General features: G+C 47.0%; 1 protein-coding gene across 1 annotated transcript in view; it reads left to right on the top strand.

The window, feature by feature from the left end:
• LOC307126529 (uncharacterized protein) overlaps window positions 1-18,382 on the top strand; it is a 1,210,917-nt gene that overhangs the window by 177,399 nt on the left and 1,015,136 nt on the right. The gene's annotated exons all lie outside the window — the stretch shown is intronic.

Raw genomic sequence — 18,382 nt, 5'->3', positions numbered from 1 at the left:
TCACGCTGCGCGGCCGCCTCCGCCTCCATGTCATTGTCTGTTACAGGCTATTTGCTTATTATTTATTAAATCCGGGCAATTTGGTTGATAAAACATAGATTAAAATTAAGATACAATTTATACAAAACGAAATTCACTTTAAAGAAAGGCTTTCAACAAAACTTATTGAAGTGTTATTGAACTTATTGAAGACCCCCGTCTTCTGACGTCTTAAGTGTCCTGTTCACTTTTCAAAGTAAATTAAATAAAAAAATAACATTATAATATTTAAACTGAAACTAATTACGTGTTTTAATGGCTACAAGTATAGTAGGCTACAGAGAAATGTCATGTCGGAGCGGGATTTGAGCGCACGTCATTTTACCGGTGAGCAGTTCATGAGTGAAGCTCTGCTTTGCTTCACTCACATGCTCTGTTAAGGTAGGCAGGTTTTTTGCGTAAATTTTTATTTCCTGTCGCTGTACAAACTTGTTTATTGTATATGACTGTGTAAACCTTTTATTTAAAGATTTAATGTAGGCCACAGTCCATTGCATTACGATTGCAAGAAGAATCAACATTGTGAAAAATGTGATTTGCTGTCAAATGTCCCGGTGTGTACGGTGTTCTCACCAGAGGTGGACAGTAACTAAGTACATTTACTTAAGTATCTGTACTTTCCTTGAGTAGTATTGTTTCTGGAAACTTATGACTTTTACTTCTCTACATTTGAAAGGCAAATATCGTACTTTTTACTCCACTACATTTCTATCAAGGCCCTCGAAGTAGAAAGTCGTAGCCGCTTTGAAAGTCAGTGGATGATTTTTCTTCTTTAAAACGGGATTAGTTCCCATTCAGTCGGTCACGTTCGACGTACGTCGGACGTACCGACGAATTGGGATCACTTCTGGGAGCCCCTATCAGCTTCGAGCTATCTAGAACCGGCCAATGAACAATTGGCGTGCGAGATTTGCATCTCGCGCTCCGCCCCGCGCCGCGGGTATAAACAGGAAGCGAGAGCGAATGCACGCTGTCATTCACTTCGGAGCCACACGGCAGATGAAGACGACTCTCAACGCTTCGCTTGAGTTATCGCTGCTATCAGCAAGAGTTTATTTAACCGGAGAATCCAGAGGAGACGAGTGTTGGAGGAACGGCACACTTCAGCGGGATCCGCGCTGACTCATCGGCTGCCTCTGCAAGCAGAGAAAAACTGCTGTTTTAACAGCAACAGCAAATCTGTTGGTCTGGTTGGGCGTTTTTCCTGTTGAGTACAGGCACGGGCTGCACACAATCCCGTGCGCTGTCGCGTTTCCCCCTGAGTGCTTCAGCACAGAGCGTTTCCTCACAAAAAGAGTTCACGGGTGATGTGCCGTCCTTTTCAGGATGTCTTACCACCCGTGCGTTTCTGGATGCGGTCGTTCCCTGTCCCCTGCTGACGGTCACAATCGCTGTCTCACGTGTTTGGGCACACAGCACGCTGAGGCGGCGTTTGTGGATAGTTCATGTTCCCACTGCGGGAACATGACTATCTCGGAGCTAAGATCGAGACTCTCCTACCTCCGGGCTGGGGGAGTCCCCTTACCCATCCCACGAACCAGGGCTGCCCCTAACCCGGGCGGACCTGCTTCTTTGGATGGCCAGGGTGATCTGAGGATTACGTTTAGGGCAAACCCGCCGAGCGACCCTCCGCAGGCCCCTAAACCCTCAGCTCCGCAGCCGGTAGAGCCTCCAAAAGAACCCGCTGGACCCTCCCACGGGAGACCAGTGGTGACTTTTGGAGCTCCAGCGGACGAACAGATGTCGATCGCTGCATCGGAGGGGGAGTTTCAGTCCTCAGAGGATGAAGGGTCAGCTGTACTGCCTCCCTCTGGGAGAGTGGCAACGGCTGCCCCGGACCCTGAGATGGCTGCTATGCTTGCCCGGGCCGCCGAAAGGGTTGGGCTCGAGTGGAACCCTCCACCGTGTCCCGAACCCTCTAGGTTGGACGATTGGTTCCTCGGGGTGGGTCGCGCTGGTTCTAAGCGTCCCACCCCGACACCTTTCTTCCCGGAGGTGCATGAGGAGCTCACGAGGTCGTGGACGGCACCTTTTTCTGCCAGAAACCGGCCGAGTGACTCCTCCCCCCTCACTACCCTCGACGGCGGGCCAGCCAAGGGGTACGTGGGGATCCCGCCAGTGGAGCGCGCCGTCGCGATGCAACTGTGTCCCGCGACCGCCTCTAACTGGCGCGGTGACCCACGTCTCCCGTCCCGGGCCTGTAAGTTCTCTTCCGGTCTGACCGGGAAGGCTTACAAGGCCTGCGGGCAGGCTGCGTCCGCCTTGCATGGCTTGGCGTTGCTTCAGGTCCACCAGGCCCAAGCACTCCTTGACATGCACGAGGGTAGGCCTGATCCAGAGCTCCTCCGGGAGCTCCGGACGGCGACGGACCTCGCCCTCCGGGCGACGAAAGTCACCGCCCGTGCCATCGGTCAGGCGATGTCCACACTTGTGGTCCAGGAGCGGCATCTCTGGCTTAACCTGGCTGACATGAGGGAGACCGATAAATATCGGTTCCTGGACTCCCCCATCTCGTCAGCTGGGTTATTCGGCGACGCGGTCGAGAGCTTCGCCCAACAGTTCTCGGCCGCCCAGAAGCAGACGGAGGCGATCAAGCACATCCTGCCCCGGCGGCCCGCTGCTGCCTCAACCCCGCCACCGGCGGCAGCGCCTCCGACTACTCGTCGCCGAGGACGTCGACCCGCCGCCGCCTCCGCCCCCGCCAAGGCACCACAGCAGCCTTCCACCAGCCGATGGCGTGGGGCCGGCCGTGGGAAGGATGTCCAGCCCGCTCAGGCCGCTGCCAAGCCAGGTGGCAAGCGTCGTCGCAAGCGACCCTGAGACGGGCCGCCCAGAGATGGAGGAAACTGCTCTGAGGGAGATGGCTGCAGCACCACTCCTTCCCCCGGAGGAGGGCCGGGGGAAAATCTTTTGTTTGTCTGTTCCGCTGCTGGTCCCAGTGCCAGCGGCACCCAAAACATCAATAAAAGAGCAGTTTCCAATATCTCTGGGTGCCAAGAGAGCGCGCTTGGCGGTGGTCGACGCTTCCATGCCTCGCCACCCTCAAGTACCTCTCCCTTCGCCAGCAGGGGACGCCGGCTGTCGGGACGCACACAAGCGGCCTCCCCACACTCGCACGTCCCCTCCGCGGATGCAGGTAAGTGTTGCACAGCACACTCAGATCCCGCTTCGGGCCGCTCCCATGCCGTCCGAGCCGGATCCCTGCGTTCCGCCTCGCTGCCCCGATGGTCCCCCTTGCTCGGAGTCTGGGAGCCTGGCTAGCGCTTCCCAGCCCGTCTCGGTGGCTCATCCGTACCATCAGACTCGGCTATGCGATTCAGTTCGCCCGGCGTCCCCCCAAGTTCACTTCACGACTGTAGTGGAGGCGAACGCCCCCGTGCTCAGGGCGGAGATCGCTGTCCTACTGGCGAAGGACGCGATAGAGCCGGTCCCTCAAGCCGATATGAGGTCCGGGTTCTACAGCCCGTACTTCATTGTACCCAAGAAAGGCGGCGGGTTACGACCGATCTTGGACCTGCGATTCCTGAACCGGTCCCTTCACAGGCTGCCGTTCACGATGTTAACGCAGAAGCGCATCTTCAGGTGCATCGGTCCCCGAGATTGGTTTGCAGCGATCGACCTGAAGGACGCGTACTTTCATGTCTCGATTCTCCCTCGACACCGGCCCTTTCTGCGCTTCGCGTTCGAGGGACGGGCATATCAGTACCGTGTCTTACCCTTCGGCCTGTCCCTGTCGCCCAGCGTCTTTACGAAGGTTGCGGAGGCGGCCATTGCTCCCATGAGAGAGCATGGCGTTCGCATCCTCAACTACCTCGACGACTGGCTGATTCTTGCCCAGTCGCGAGAGCAGTTGTGCGAACACAGGGACAAGGTGCTCAGTCACCTCAGCCAGTTGGGACTTCGGGTCAACTGGGAGAAGAGCAAACTCTGCCCCACGCAGAGGATCTCTTTTCTCGGTATGGAGATAGACTCGGTCGCCATGACTGCGCGCCTCACCGAGGAGCGCGTCCAGTCGGTGTTGAACTGCCTGAATTCGTTCAAAGGCAGGACAGCGGTTCCACTGAAACATTTTCAGAGGCTCCTGGGGCATATCGCAGCCGCAGTAACGCCGCTCGGATTGCTTCATATGAGAACGCTTCAACGCTGGCTACACGATCGAGTCCCGAGATGGGCGTGGCACAGCGGTTCCCTCCGCGTCCAAGTGACTCCGAGGTGCCGCCAAACCTTCGGCCCGTGGTCGAACCCTCTGTTTCTCCGGGCGGGAGTTCCCCTAGAACAAGTGTCCAGGCACTCCGTTGTCTCCACGGATGCCTCATCCACGGGTTGGGGTGCCACGTACAACGGGCTTGCAGTTTCGGGTCTGTGGACGGGGCCTCAACTGCAATGGCATATCAATTGCCTCGAGTTGTTTGCAGTTCGTCTTGCACTCAGCCGCTTCAAAGTGCCGCTCAGAGGCAAGCACGTTCTGGTCCGGACGGACAACACTGCGGCCGTAGCGTACATCAACAAACAGGGTGGTCTACGCTCCCGTCGCATGTCGCAACTCGCCCGCCATCTCCTCTTATGGAGTCAGAAGCATCTGAGGTCGCTTCGTGCCGTTCACATTCCGGGCCTGCTCAATCGTGCGGCCGACGAGCTGTCACGTCAGCAGGTACTTCCGGGAGAATGGCGACTCCATCCCCAGGTGGTCCAGCTAATCTGGAGTCGTTTCGGGGCCGCACAGGTAGACCTGTTTGCCTCCCCAGAGACGACCCACTGTCAGTGGTTCTATTCCTTGACCGAGGGGACCCTCGGGTCGGATGCCCTGGCCCAAAGCTGGCCCCGGGAAGAACGCAAGTATGCGTTTCCCCCAGTGAGCCTTCTTGCGCAGACTCTGTGCAAAGTCAGGGAGGACGAGGAGCAGGTCCTGTTGGTCGCTCCGTATTGGCCCAACCGGACTTGGTTCCCGGAACTAGTGCTCCTTGCGACAGCACCTCCCTGGCCCATTCCTCTGAGACAGGACCTCCTGACTCAGAGACGGGGCACCCTATGGCACCCGCGTCCGGACCTCTGGAAACTCCATGTCTGGTCCCTGGACGGGACGCGGAGGTTCTAGGTGACCTACCGCAAGCGGTAGTTGACACCATCACTTCCGCTAGAGCCCCCTCTACGAGGCGCCTCTATGCGTTGAAGTGGAACCTGTTCGTTGACTGGTGCTCTTCTCGCCGAGAAGACCCCCGAAGATGTTCGGTCGCATCTGTGCTTACCTTTCTACAGGATGGGTTGGAGCGAAGGCTGTCTCCCTCCACCCTCAAAGTCTATGTCGCCGCTATCGCCGCTAATCATGAGCTCGTAGATGCAAAATCTCTAGGTAAGCACGATCTGATCGTCAGGTTCCTTAGGGGAGCGAGGAGATTAAATCCACCTCGTCCTCCCTCCATACCCTCTTGGGACTTAACTCTGGTGCTAACTGCACTACAGAGAGAACCTTTTGAGCCTCTGCAGTCAGCTGAGTTGAAAGTTCTGTCGTTAAAGACAATACTCCTGACTGCGTTGGCCTCCATCAAGAGGGTAGGGGACCTGCAGGCATTTTCGGTCGACGAATCGTGCCTGGAATTCGGGCCCGGTAACTCTCATGTGATCATGAGACCCCGGCCTGGATATGTGCCCAAGGTTCCCACTACTCCCTTCCGGGACCAAGTGGTGAGCCTGCAAGCGCTGCCTTCGGAGGAGGGAGACCCAGCCCTAGCTTTTCTCTGTCCCGTCCGTGCTCTCCGGACTTACGTGGACAGAACGCAAAGCTTCAGGACCTCAGAGCAGCTCTTCGTCTGTTACGGAGGACAGCAGAAGGGAAAGGCTGTCTCCAAGCAGAGGATGGCCCACTGGATAGTGGATGCCATCGTCTTGGCCTATCAGTCCCAAGACGTGCCCTGCCCGCTCGGGTTAAGAGCCCACTCCACTAGGGGTGTTGCCTCTTCCTGGGCGCTGGCTCGTGGCGCCTCGCTGACAGATATTTGTAGAGCTGCGGGCTGGGCGACACCTAACACGTTCGCTAGATTCTATAGCCTCCGTGTAGAGCCGGTGTCTTCCTGTGTGCTCACTTCCCATAGTCAGTAACACCGAAGTACCCGTTCTAGTGTCGGCTTGCTGCGCCATTCCCTCCCCTATGGTAGACGGATGGGTGCGCTTATTCTGCTCCAGTCGAGTTCCCCGGAACGGCGAACCCTGTTGAGTCCTCCGCAACCCGCGGCAGTCGGACGTGGCGGAGCGTTCGACGCCAGGTCTAACACTCGTATGCATTGGTGGAACTTGTGTTAGGCTGGGTTCCATATGTAGTGACCCCCACGGCGGTCCCATATGTGTATTCTTCCACGGTACGGCTCCCTACGGCGAGCCCGTGTCTTTCCCTCGGCAGAGTTCCTCTGCCGTCCCAGGTACGTGTTGTCTCCCTCCTAATTGGCCGGGGCCACCCCTGGGACTTCCGTATGTTGTGCTGCCCACAGCCAGCCCATACGTGTATTCTCCACATGTTAACTCCCTCTGGGCATGATGTGGCTTCCGCAGCTGCCTTCACAGGCACGCTTTCCCAGCGTTATCCAATACAGTCAGCTGAGTGGTCTTGCGGAACAGCAGCTTTGACTCTCCCTGCGTGAACCTACCCGCCCGCATCAGATCGGGGTCTGAGGGGCTCATCGCTGGGCGCTGGAAGTGGTAGTAACTATGGCGTTTTCCATAGGGGATCCCAATTCGTCGGTACGTCCGACGTACGTCGAACGTGACCGACTGAATGGGAACGTCTCGGTTACGTATGGTAACCCTCGTTCCCTGAAGGAGGGAACGGAGACGTACGTCCCGTCGCCACAGTTGCTGTACCATCACTGCAGGTCGAGCCACTACGTGTGGCTCCTCAGTGGAAAACAGCGTGCATTCGCTCTCGCTTCCTGTTTATACCCGCGGCGCGGGGCGGAGCGCGAGATGCAAATCTCGCACGCCAATTGTTCATTGGCCGGTTCTAGATAGCTCGAAGCTGATAGGGGCTCCCAGAAGTGATCCCAATTCGTCGGTACGTCCGACGTACGTCTCCGTTCCCTCCTTCAGGGAACGAGGGTTACCATACGTAACTGAGACGTTTTTTTTTGCAGACAGCCTATCAGTAATCACTCTTGTAGGATCACATGAAGTTCAATGATTTCCAAGTATTTTTTGAACACCAATCAATTGATGGCAAAATAGAAGGCAGCAGTTCCCAGACGCAGTGCGAGCAACCATTGTCATACTTAAAAGTTAAAATTCAGAAGAGCAGATGTGGATAAGTCTGAAAAAGTGCTACGACACGAAAGTGCACACAGAAAGCTGCCTCTCAGACGCCAGACCACAAGTCCTGAATTTTAGTCTATTGAAAACTAAAATCTTATTATAGTCAATTAAAACTAAACTAAAACTAAATCAAAATTAACACTGGTATGAAGTATGATTGGTCAAATGATTTTTATAGATTTACCCGCCAAGTTGCCATAGCCTTGTGGATACAACGCTAACGCATAACGTTTGACAATGATGTTAGTTAGCATGCAAAAACGGCGTAGTTGGACTAATAATGTTAACTGAAGTCCTTTCAGAAATATGTTTTTACATAATCCTGTTAAGTAAACACAATGTAGAAACCTTTCTTTTCTAGTATGATTTTGACTTTGATAAGAGCTTTGTAACTTTTAAACAAGTATTTAAATGAGGTATGCTAGCATGTCGGATGGAACATGACTGGCTTAAACCACCATGATGGAACAGTGCATTCATACAACAATGCAACAATAATAAAATAATATTCATACTTTTGATACTTAAGTACTTTTAAAAGCAAGTATGTCTGTACTTTTACTTAAGTAAAAATCTATCTTTACAACTTTCACTTGTAATGGAATAATATTTGACCATTAGTACTTTTACTTTTACTCAAGTAATGGAGTTATGTACTTTGTCCACATCTGACAGCATAGCTTCTAGTTTCTCAGTAAATGTTTTTCTGCAAACTGCTATAGGCCTATCGTCCCCTTGGAATTATAAATTGTGTAGCCTATATTTTGGAAGTTTTTATTTAGAAAATAAAAAAGGTTATTTCTACACAGTCGAATGGAATCCAAAAAATAAAATTTTATTTCCGCCAAAATAAAAGCTCTGTTTAATGTTTGAAAGAAATCAACATTTCTTGTTTTTAAAAGAAGTCTCTTCTGCTCACCAAGGATGCATTTATTTGATAAAAAATACAGTAAAAACGGTATTATTGTGAAATATCATTATAATGTAAAACATCTGTTTTATATGTGAATATAGTAAAGTGTGATATATTCCTGTGATCAAAGCTGAATTTATCATCATTACTCCAGTCTTCAGTGTCACATGATCCTTCAGAATTCATTCTGATATGAGGATTTGATACTCAAGAAACATTTATGATTATTATCAATGGTGAAAACAGTTATTTTTTGAAAGCTTTCTATTTCAGAGAAATGCTGTTCTTTTGAACCTCCTATTCATCAAATAATCCTGGGGAAAAGTGAGCATATTCTGCATAAGAGACTACTTACATTTTTTTTTAAGTACATATCCCAGTCTGAACTGTAGTACAGTAAGGTTTTGAATATTAACACCTGACCACTCCTGGGGGTTTGCTACTGTTACAAGGCCAGGCAAGGCAAGGCAAGTTTATTTGTATAGCACATTTCTTACACAGTGGCAATTCAAAGTGCTTTACACAGAAATGAAATTAAAATATTCGTAAGATAATTAAAACAGTTATAATAGGAATGAAAAGAAATAAAAAATAAAGAAAATATTGAAAGATAAAAATAAAGAGTATAATTACAACTAAAAATAAAAACAGGGTTCAATTTAAACATATAAATTAAAATGCAAGGAGTTCGGACAAAGCACGTACAGTGGCACAGTGCTCATTCAGTAAATGCACAGCTAAACAGATGTGTTTTGAGTCTGGATTTGAAAGTGGCTACTGTTGGAGCACATCTGATCTGTTCAGGAAGCTGGTTCCAGCTACGGCTGGCATAATAGCTAAAAGCAGACTCTCCTTGCTTTGAGTGAACCCTTGGTATTTCTAACTGACTTGATCCTGATGATCTGAGTGATCTGTTGGGTTTGTATTTAATCAGCATATCTGTAATGTATTGAGGTCCTAGGTCATTGAGTGATTTATATACAAGTAATAGCACTTTAAAATCGATCCTAAATGTAACTGGAAGCCAGTGTAAAGACCTGACGACTGGTGTGATATGGTCATATTTTCTGGTTCTGCTCAGAATCCTGGCAGCAGCGTTCTGTATGAGCTGCAGCTGTCTAATGGTCTTTTTGGGAAGGCCGGTGAGAAGACCATTACAATAGTCCACCCTACTGGTAATAAAAGCATGAACGAGTTTCTCTAAGTCTTGCCTGGAAACAAAGCATCTAATTCTTGATATATTTTTGATATGATAGTAAGCTAATTTCGTAATTGTTTTGACATGACTACTGAAACTCAGGTCTGACTCCAAAATCACACCAAGATTCCTGACTTGATTTTTTGTTATTAGACCTTTAGCCTCAAGATATGCATTCACCTTGAGAATTTCATCTTTGTTTCCAAATGTAGTAATTTCCAGTTTTGTCTTTGTTTAAAGAGCACCTATCATGGCATTTAAAATGTTCCAAATATTGTTTTAGAAGTCCCCAACAACAGTTTTGCATGCATGCAATGACAAAAAAGACTTTAGTTTTCTTATAATATGCATTTATTTTTTACCTGTTTTGACAGCGATTCTCAAATGATTCCTTTAGTGATTCACTTTTCAAAACCTTTAAAAGCCTTTACGTGACGCTAATTCAAAAGCCTTTACGTGACGCTAATCTGCGGTGATTGGTCCGATGACCCAGTCAGTTGTGTTTGGTATAGTCTGTGCAGATATTTTCGGAAACGGAACGCCCATCAAAGTCTTATAGTGACAGTCATTTGTTAATATGTGTCAGGAGTTATGAATATGAAAACCGCGTCGGTACCGTTTGGTTGTAATATGAGCCTCAGCTGATCTCATTCATAAAAAAACTCCTCTATTCTCCTCACGAAGACTCGCGACAAATCAACATCCCTCAGGGCTTTTAGTTCAAAAGTGTGCAGATGATGAGACATATTGATAGATTCTCATATGTCTGTGTCAAATTTCTAAACAGAGGAGTATTTTTTATTCAATACTTCCTCAAAATGCGCAGATGTCTCTTATGTGTTGTTTTCAATTCATACTGGCAGCCGGAGGACGCTCTGTGCACATGCAGTCCATATATGGTACAGACAGACGAAGAAGATACCATGTGCCATGATAGAAGTCCATAATAAGAGCTTCCTGAGATCGCGAAACATACATTTGACGACTAATAAACACTCAATCGCGATGATGTATGGTTTGTCTTCAAGCCACTTAGTCTTCAAATGCTCATCCTTGGGCAGATGAAAAAAGTTTGCTTTTGAGTCGCACTTCAGAACACAGCTTCTCGTCGCCATGATGTTTTCTAGTTTTCACTGGCATCTTGGAGCGCAATAAGTGGGCGTATCGTATTCAAATAACTTGACATGTTGACGTCATCTAGTCAGAGAAAAAGCTTCGGTCTTCTAACGATTCTTAAAAATGACTCAGAGTCGACTCTTAATTTTGAAAGAAAATAACTATATATACGGTGCACTGTCATATTTCAAACTATGCAGTATGTTTTTGATCTATGTTACACACTACATGAAAGGTACATTTCAAAATTCCATGATAGGTGGTCTTTAACTGAAGAAAGTTTTGGCACATCCAATTGTTAACTTCATCAATGCATTTACATAGAGAGTCAATGGGGCTGTGGTCATTAGGTGATAGGGCTAAGTAGATCTGGGTGTCGTCAGCATAGCTGTGGTATTTTGTTATTTTTCATTATTTGGCTTGAGTGGCAGCATATACAGGTTGAATAGGAGTGGTGCAAGAATTGACCCTTGTGGGACTCCGCATGTCATGGATGTCCACTCAGACTTATGGTCACCTATACTCACATAATAGCCTCTTCCTTCTAAGTATGACCTGAACCATTTAAGGGCCATTCCAGAAGGCCCAACCCAATTTTCTAGCCTGTCAAGAAGTATGTTGTGGTCAACAGTGTCGAATGCAGCACTGAGGTCGGGTAGTACCAGAATTGATGTTTTGCCTGTATCTGTATTGAGGCGAATATAATTTATTATCTTAATGAGCGCTGTCTCTCTGCTCTGATCCGGTCGGAAACCAGATTGAAAATTGTCAAAGTATCCGTTTGAGCTTAAGAATTTGTTCAGCTGACTGAAAACAACTTTTTCAATGATCTTGCCTATGAAGGGGAGATTTGAGATTGGTCTGTAATTGCTCAATATGGAGTTATCCAGATTTTTCTTTTCCAGGAGAGGCTTAACTACTGCGGGTTTTAGGGAGTTTGGAAAAGTCCCAGAAAGAAGTGAGGCGTTTACCACTTCTAGGAGATCTGCTTCTAAACAGTTAAACACACTTTTGAAAAAAGAAGTGGGGAGTGTGTAAAGGGCGCAGGTTGATGTTTTAAGGTGCTGTACCGTTTCTTCTAAAATTTTACCATCAATTGCTTCAAAATCAGTCATAGTAACTTTCTGAGGTTGTGGTCTGATCTGATTCACCCCAGAGAAACTCAAGGATGTGCTGATCGCATTTCTGATATTAATGGTTTTCTCTGAGAAGAAGAAAGCAAACTCACTACATTTGCTGTCTGAGAGCATTTCACTGGGAATGTGACTCGGGGGGTTTGTTAGTCTCTCTACAGTAGCAAAAAGAGTGCGCGTGTTGTTTATGTTTCTGTTTATAATATTTGAAAAGAAGGTCTGTCTAGCTTTGCCTTCCACATTGAAAGCACGAAGACTGTCTTTATAGATCTTATAATGGACTACAAGTTTTGTCTTTCGCCACATGCGTTCAGATTTCCTGCATTGTCTTTTCATTAATTGCACTGCTGTTGAGTTTCTCCAAGGTGCTTTTTGTTTGCCACTCTTTTTCCTGGCTGACAGGAGCAATATCATCAATTACACCCTTAACTTTTGAGTTAAAAGAGTCAGCAGAAAATCAGCAAAATCAGCAGAGTCTGCAGATATGATTGGTGTTAGAAATATAGCCTTCATAAACAGCACACTAGTGTTCTCATTTAAGCATCTCTTTTTGACAGAGACAGATCTAGTTTCAATGGCAGGAGAGATTGATATATCAAAGAAAATACAGAAATGATCAGACAGTGCTACATCCTTAATAACGATACTCGGTTACTTAACGTAACCTCGGTTCTCTCTAGAAGAGGGAACGAGTATTGCGTAAGTTTCCTTACGCATCGGGAAAGTATTCTTTCTTCGAGATTTCTGAAAAACCCAAAATTATCCTTAATAGGGCTCGGGCGTATGACGTCATTACTTTGCGTGGCGGCCATGTTGATGGCCTCATTTGCTGCTACTCGGACTACTGCGCACTGTTTATAGATGTGCTCCCTCTCAGTCGTGTGTCTTAATTTGGCGTTATTATTGGAAACCATGGTAAACCGTTGCTGCATTGTGGGGTGTAACACTAGATCACATAATCGCCATGGGAAAAAGTTCGAAAATGGATTAACTTTCCACTTCTTTCCTGCTTGGAGACGCAACCACGGAGACCAAGTATCCAAGGTAACAAAGAGTCGTCGGCTCGCTTGGATCGCGCTTGTAAGACAAACGGTTACCTGGGGATATGGTGTTGGCTGATCGCGGCTTTGACATAAAGGACAGTGTGGGACTTATGTGTGCCGAGGTAAAGATCCCTGCTTTCACAAAAGAACGCTGTCAGCTGGATGCAAGAGATGTGGGGAGCACAAGAAAAAATGCCCACCTCCGAATTCACGTGGAAAGGGTGATTGTAACCGTCCGCAACAAGTACACTATTTTGTCAGATAAAGTACCGATTCACATGGTGTTGCCAAGCAAGGACGAAGACATGACATTCCTCTATAAGATTGTGTATGTATGTTGTGCTCTGACAAACATGAGCCCTAGCGTTGAAATAAAATAAATGTGCATTAAATACAGCCATAAGTGTCTGTTGCATCCATACCCACAATCTTCAAAATAAATATACTTAAATCAATATAATGTGCAAAAGCAAGAAGTGTCACACAATCGCAATAACCGTATAGTGTGCAAAAGCAAGAAGTGTCACACAATCGCAATAACCGTATAGTGTGCAAAAGCAAGAAGTGTCACACAATCAGATATTTTTCAGTGTTTATTTGCAAGTAGTGCAACCCGAGAACACAGAACGGTGCAGAATGCTTCAAGGTAAAAGGTTAACGTTACATAGGCTTCATGGTCTGCAGCTCCTGAACCCATCCATTTGTGAACTGCAAATTTCATATGAATCCAAACCGTTAATAGTTCCAATTTTGTCCATATACCGGTCCCTGGCTTCCCTATTTAACGTATCCCGGTAAATTCCACATCCTTTTCGGGATTTTAACATAGTTTTTCTTTCTCCCAACTCTGCTTCTCCTCGTTCGATTTGCTGTATGTTTACATTCGCGAGGCCATCAACATGGCCGCCACGTCCCAGAATGCAACGCAGCGCCCGAGCCCTATTTTGTAACATTGTCAACGCAGTGCGGCAGCCTGGCAGACCATAGCAGGCTATTCCAGCGTGCTATTGGCTGCTCTGCTGGCAACTGCAGCAGCCTATCGGTGAGCCCGCGTGACGTGGCGACCACCTGGCTTCATTTGCCTACAGGTGGGGCGTGGCCACGTGTATATAAGCAGGGCTCACGGGCTGCATATTCGGTTTTCGTAGTTCTGAAGCGTAAAAGCCCGCGGGGCGCACGGCAAGGAACGCAATACTCGTTCCCTCTTCTAGAGAGAACCGAGGTTACGTTAGGTAACCGAGTATCGTTCTCTTACGAGAGGTTCTCTCGTATTGCGTAAGTTTCCTTACGCATCGGGAACACATTGTCAACGCCGTGCGCGCCTCGCGTACAGCATATGTATCCCAGGGAACCGGGGACCAGTAACGAGTAATCAAACGAATTACTGTTTCTCCCGTTACAACGCCGTTAGCGTTACTGAGGAAAAAAATGCGGCGTTACTATAATTGAGCTCACTGAAGCGGTTTTCATCCGAACAGGCTCTCTGTCAGTCGGACCTGCAACGCGCGCGTGCGCTAGCCATGCGTGTTGGGGGTTGGGTTGGGTGGTACACACAACTGATGATGATTGGTGGGTGGGAGACAAGGTTGAGGTTGATAGGTTGAGTTCACACACACACCTTTGACGCACACGCATATGCACAGTCAGCGATGGCAGTCCAACGACTTCAAAGGTAGCTTTCGCAAACTGGAAGTATAAGCGCTACTTTTCCCTCGTTGAGGTGAACGGTAAGAATGTTTATAAACATATAAACATTACATAAATGTAACGTGAAGCTTATGCCCAGGGAGAAAGAGTCTATCCACGTCAGTGGCAAGTAATTCTATTTCTAATCTAATGAAGCCTCACGTCATCACAGCCACAACATTAGTGGCTAAAAACCCAGGTGATAACCTGAGCTCCACTACCAGAGGAGTAGTAAAGAAGTACTGATACTATTTACACAATATTTACACTATAGTAGGTCTACTGATAATATTTACACAATATGTACACTATAGTAGGTCTAATGATAATATTTACAATAATATATTGAATTTGATAGGTGTCTCTCACATTGTCCCACAGCAACATTACAATAGTGTACATTAATGTACAATGTTTTATAATAATAATTTATTCTATTCTATTCCAATTAATTCATTTAACATATTTAATATTGGGGGCATCCAAGTTATTTGACATATTTGAACATTTGAAGAAAAAAAAAAGTAACACATTAGTTACTTTCCCTGGTAATAGTTACTTTTATAATGATGTAACTCAGTTACTAACTCAGTTACTATTTGTAAGAAGTAACTAGTAACTATAACCAGAGATGGGACCAAGTCACACATGTGCAAGTCTCAAGTAAGTCTCAAGTCTGAACCTTCAAGTCTCAAGCAAGTCCCAAGTATTTTTTTCTTGGGCAAGTCAAGTCAAGTCAAGTCACAGGCTATGTCAAGTCAAGTCAAGTCCTGTAGTAGGTCAAGTCAAGTCCAAGTCAAGTCAGCTTATTATTGTAATTTTACCTGCAGAATCTGATCTTAATAAAGTGAAAAGACAAGATATAAGTAACTGTCAGTAAATTACAATAATTTGGATTTGCATTGTAAATACTCATGTTCAGTAAAATACATCATGGAATCAAACTAAATTGTAACTTCATAAAAATATTTATTTTTCACTTCTGCCAACAGTGTTTTAAATTTAAATGTAAAATGTTTTAAATTTTCAACATTAAGTCCATAAAACAAATAACAGCAAGGGTCTCCAACCTTTTTTCATTTGAGAGCTACTTTTTAAAAATGAAAGTCACAGAGAGCTACTCATGTTATATAATACTTAAAACTCTTAAATAATGCATCATAATTCTCATATTAACAACTATCCGAACTGTTTTACACCTGAAAGAGTAGTAGTAGTTCCAGTAGTCGGTACCAATACCATAAAAATTTGACGGTACTCTCTGTACCAATTTTGGTACCACAGCAAATTATTTTATTTTACTATTTTTTAAAAATCAATGTTTATTATTTATGATGATAATCATAAGTAAATAATACATAAACATGTAAAGGCTGTATGCTGTTTAAAAGTAAACATTGTTTATAAATGAAAGATCAAGTGAAAAATAAGCAACCATTAATAATTATATAATTAGTATTATTTATTTCATAATTATTATTATTAGTAGAGATGTATTATTATTACATAGAGACGTAGCTAAATTTACTGTAGGCTACAATCTGTAGGCAATTTCTTCACGTTAAACCGAACTTTTATTTTGACGGGTTGCCGTGAATTGAATACCTTTGAGTGTCTGTGTTCATGGTATGACAGTGGGTGCACGTCTCAATCAGCTCCCTAGTTCAGTCCCATTGACTTGTGTCCTGATCAGTGTCCTGACTACTGAACCAGGAGCTGATTGAGACGCACCCAGTTTTCTCAAATGAAACGGTAAATTCTCATGAAGTGACGGTTTATGCGTTCGTATCGGCAGAGACTACAAGAGCGAGTGCGCGCGCGCGGTGCCCGTCATCCACACAGACGCAGAACATGCAGGAGCATTTTGCAGTTTAATATTTCCAGACACTAGTATATATTCGGCTTCAGTCTGGAGCCCTGCGTTTAAATAAACACGGAAGCGACTGAACGCAGCTGCTACGGTGAGCTATTTTTAGAACAGACCCGCGGTCAACTCATGTGGTCCTTGCGGGCGACCTGGTGCCAGCGGGCACCATGTTGGTGACCCCTGGGCTAGTGGCTACTTTAGCTATTATTACATTAGCTAACTACCAACTAACCAGATAACATTAACAAATTGACAAGCACTTACTGGGCAGAATGGCTCTTCAAATGACGGACGAAATTGGAGGTTGTCGTCTGGCTGTCTGTGATTTTTATGTTGCATGTCTTGCAACGCTGTTCGTCTTTTGCCATCTTGCGAATAATTGTTGAAGCCGAAAGCGATGACCCTCGGTACCCCTCCGGCTGACATGTTGATGTGATATCTGATCTAAGTGGGCGTGGTGTGCGTACGAGAGGGCATGACTGATGATAGTGTCGTGATCCAGTCATGACAACGCTATTCTCAGCCTGCGCTCCAGCTGGGGCAACTTTATTTTAAAAAATAATTTATATATTTTATATTCAAACTGAAAACATAATGTGATTAACACTCAAGTCATTCAAGTCATCGTGTCTCAAGTCAAGTCAAGTCCCGAGTCTTTAACTTCCAAGTCCGAGTCAAGTCTCAAGTATTTCATTTTTTGTCAAGTCAAGTCACAAGTCATAAAAATAGCGACTCGAGTCCAAGTCACCAAGTCACAAGTCCCCATGTCTGACTATAACTAATTACTTTTTTAAAGTAACGTGCCCAACACTGCCGGGGACCATAACACTGCTCGGGCAGGGTGGCCGGTAAGGAAAACGGGCCACCACATATACAGACACTTCGTTCGAACTGACGGGTGGTTACAACGGGTGGTTACAACACCCTGTCTTATGAATGAGGGAACGGCACCTGCCGGTCGCCTTCAAATTCACCACACCTTGTCTCATGAATGAGGGAACGGCAACGCCGGTCGCCTTCAAATTCACAATATCTTGTCATATGAGTGAGGTAACGGCACCGCCGGTCACCTTCAAACTCACAACAGCTCTTTTCGTAAATGAGGGAACGGCACCGCCGGTCTCCTTCAAATTTACATAAGCCTCGTACCGAACTTACTACCAGTATGTGAGCTATGTCTGCGCAGAATCACTGGGCAGAACCAACAGCCCTATTGAACTGATAACACTTTCGCCTGTAAGGCAGGAACTTCCAGATTGTAAAATCTCACGAACGTAGACGGGGAGGCCCAGCCTGCCGCCATACGGATATCGTGGATGGAAATCCCTCTGGCCCAAGCCCACGAAGAGGCCATGCCTCTAGTGGAGTGTGCTCTGACACCTAACGGGCACTGCAGGTGTTTGGAAGCGTAAGCTACTGCAATCGCGTCCACTATCCACCTGGACAGGGTCTGTTTCGAGGAGGCGAGACCTTTAGTGCGCCCTCCAAACGAAACAAATAGCTGCTCAGAACGCCTGAAGGCGGCGGAGCGTGTGACGTAAACCCTCAATGCCCTGACAGGGCAGAGGACATTGCCACCGTCCCCCTCGTCGGGTGCTGGCAGAGCCGAGAGGGAGACAATCTGCGCCCTGAAGGGAGTGCCTATCGCTTTGGGGACATAACCATGCCTCGGCCTAAGAATGACCTTGGAGTCATTTGGGCCGAACTCCATACACGTCGGGCTCACTGAGAGCGCGTGTAGATCCCCCACGCGTTTTACTGAAGTCAGAGCTATCAGGAACGCGGTTTTTAGCGAAAGGAACCTTGGTTCCACAGTCTCGAGTGGTTCGAAAGGATGAGCCTTCATGGCCTCTAGGACCAAGGCCAGATCCCATATAGGAACCGATGGGGGCCGCGGGGGATTCATCCGGATTGGAAACGGATGATGAGCTCGTTCCTTCCTAGCGTGCTGCCTAGCGTCGTCTGAGCGAACGCTGCTATAGCCGCTACATACACTTTGAGCGTGGAAGGGGACCTGCCCAGTTCCAACAGCTCCTGGAGGAAGGAGAGCACCCGCTGGACCCCACATTGCTGTGGATCCAATCCCTTGGA

This window comes from Gobio gobio (assembly GCF_949357685.1).
Source record: "Gobio gobio genome assembly, chromosome: 5".
Classification (NCBI taxonomy): Eukaryota; Metazoa; Chordata; class Actinopteri; order Cypriniformes; family Gobionidae; genus Gobio; species Gobio gobio.
Note: the sequence above shows the minus strand (reverse complement) of the source record. Positions and strands in the feature narration are given on the sequence as shown.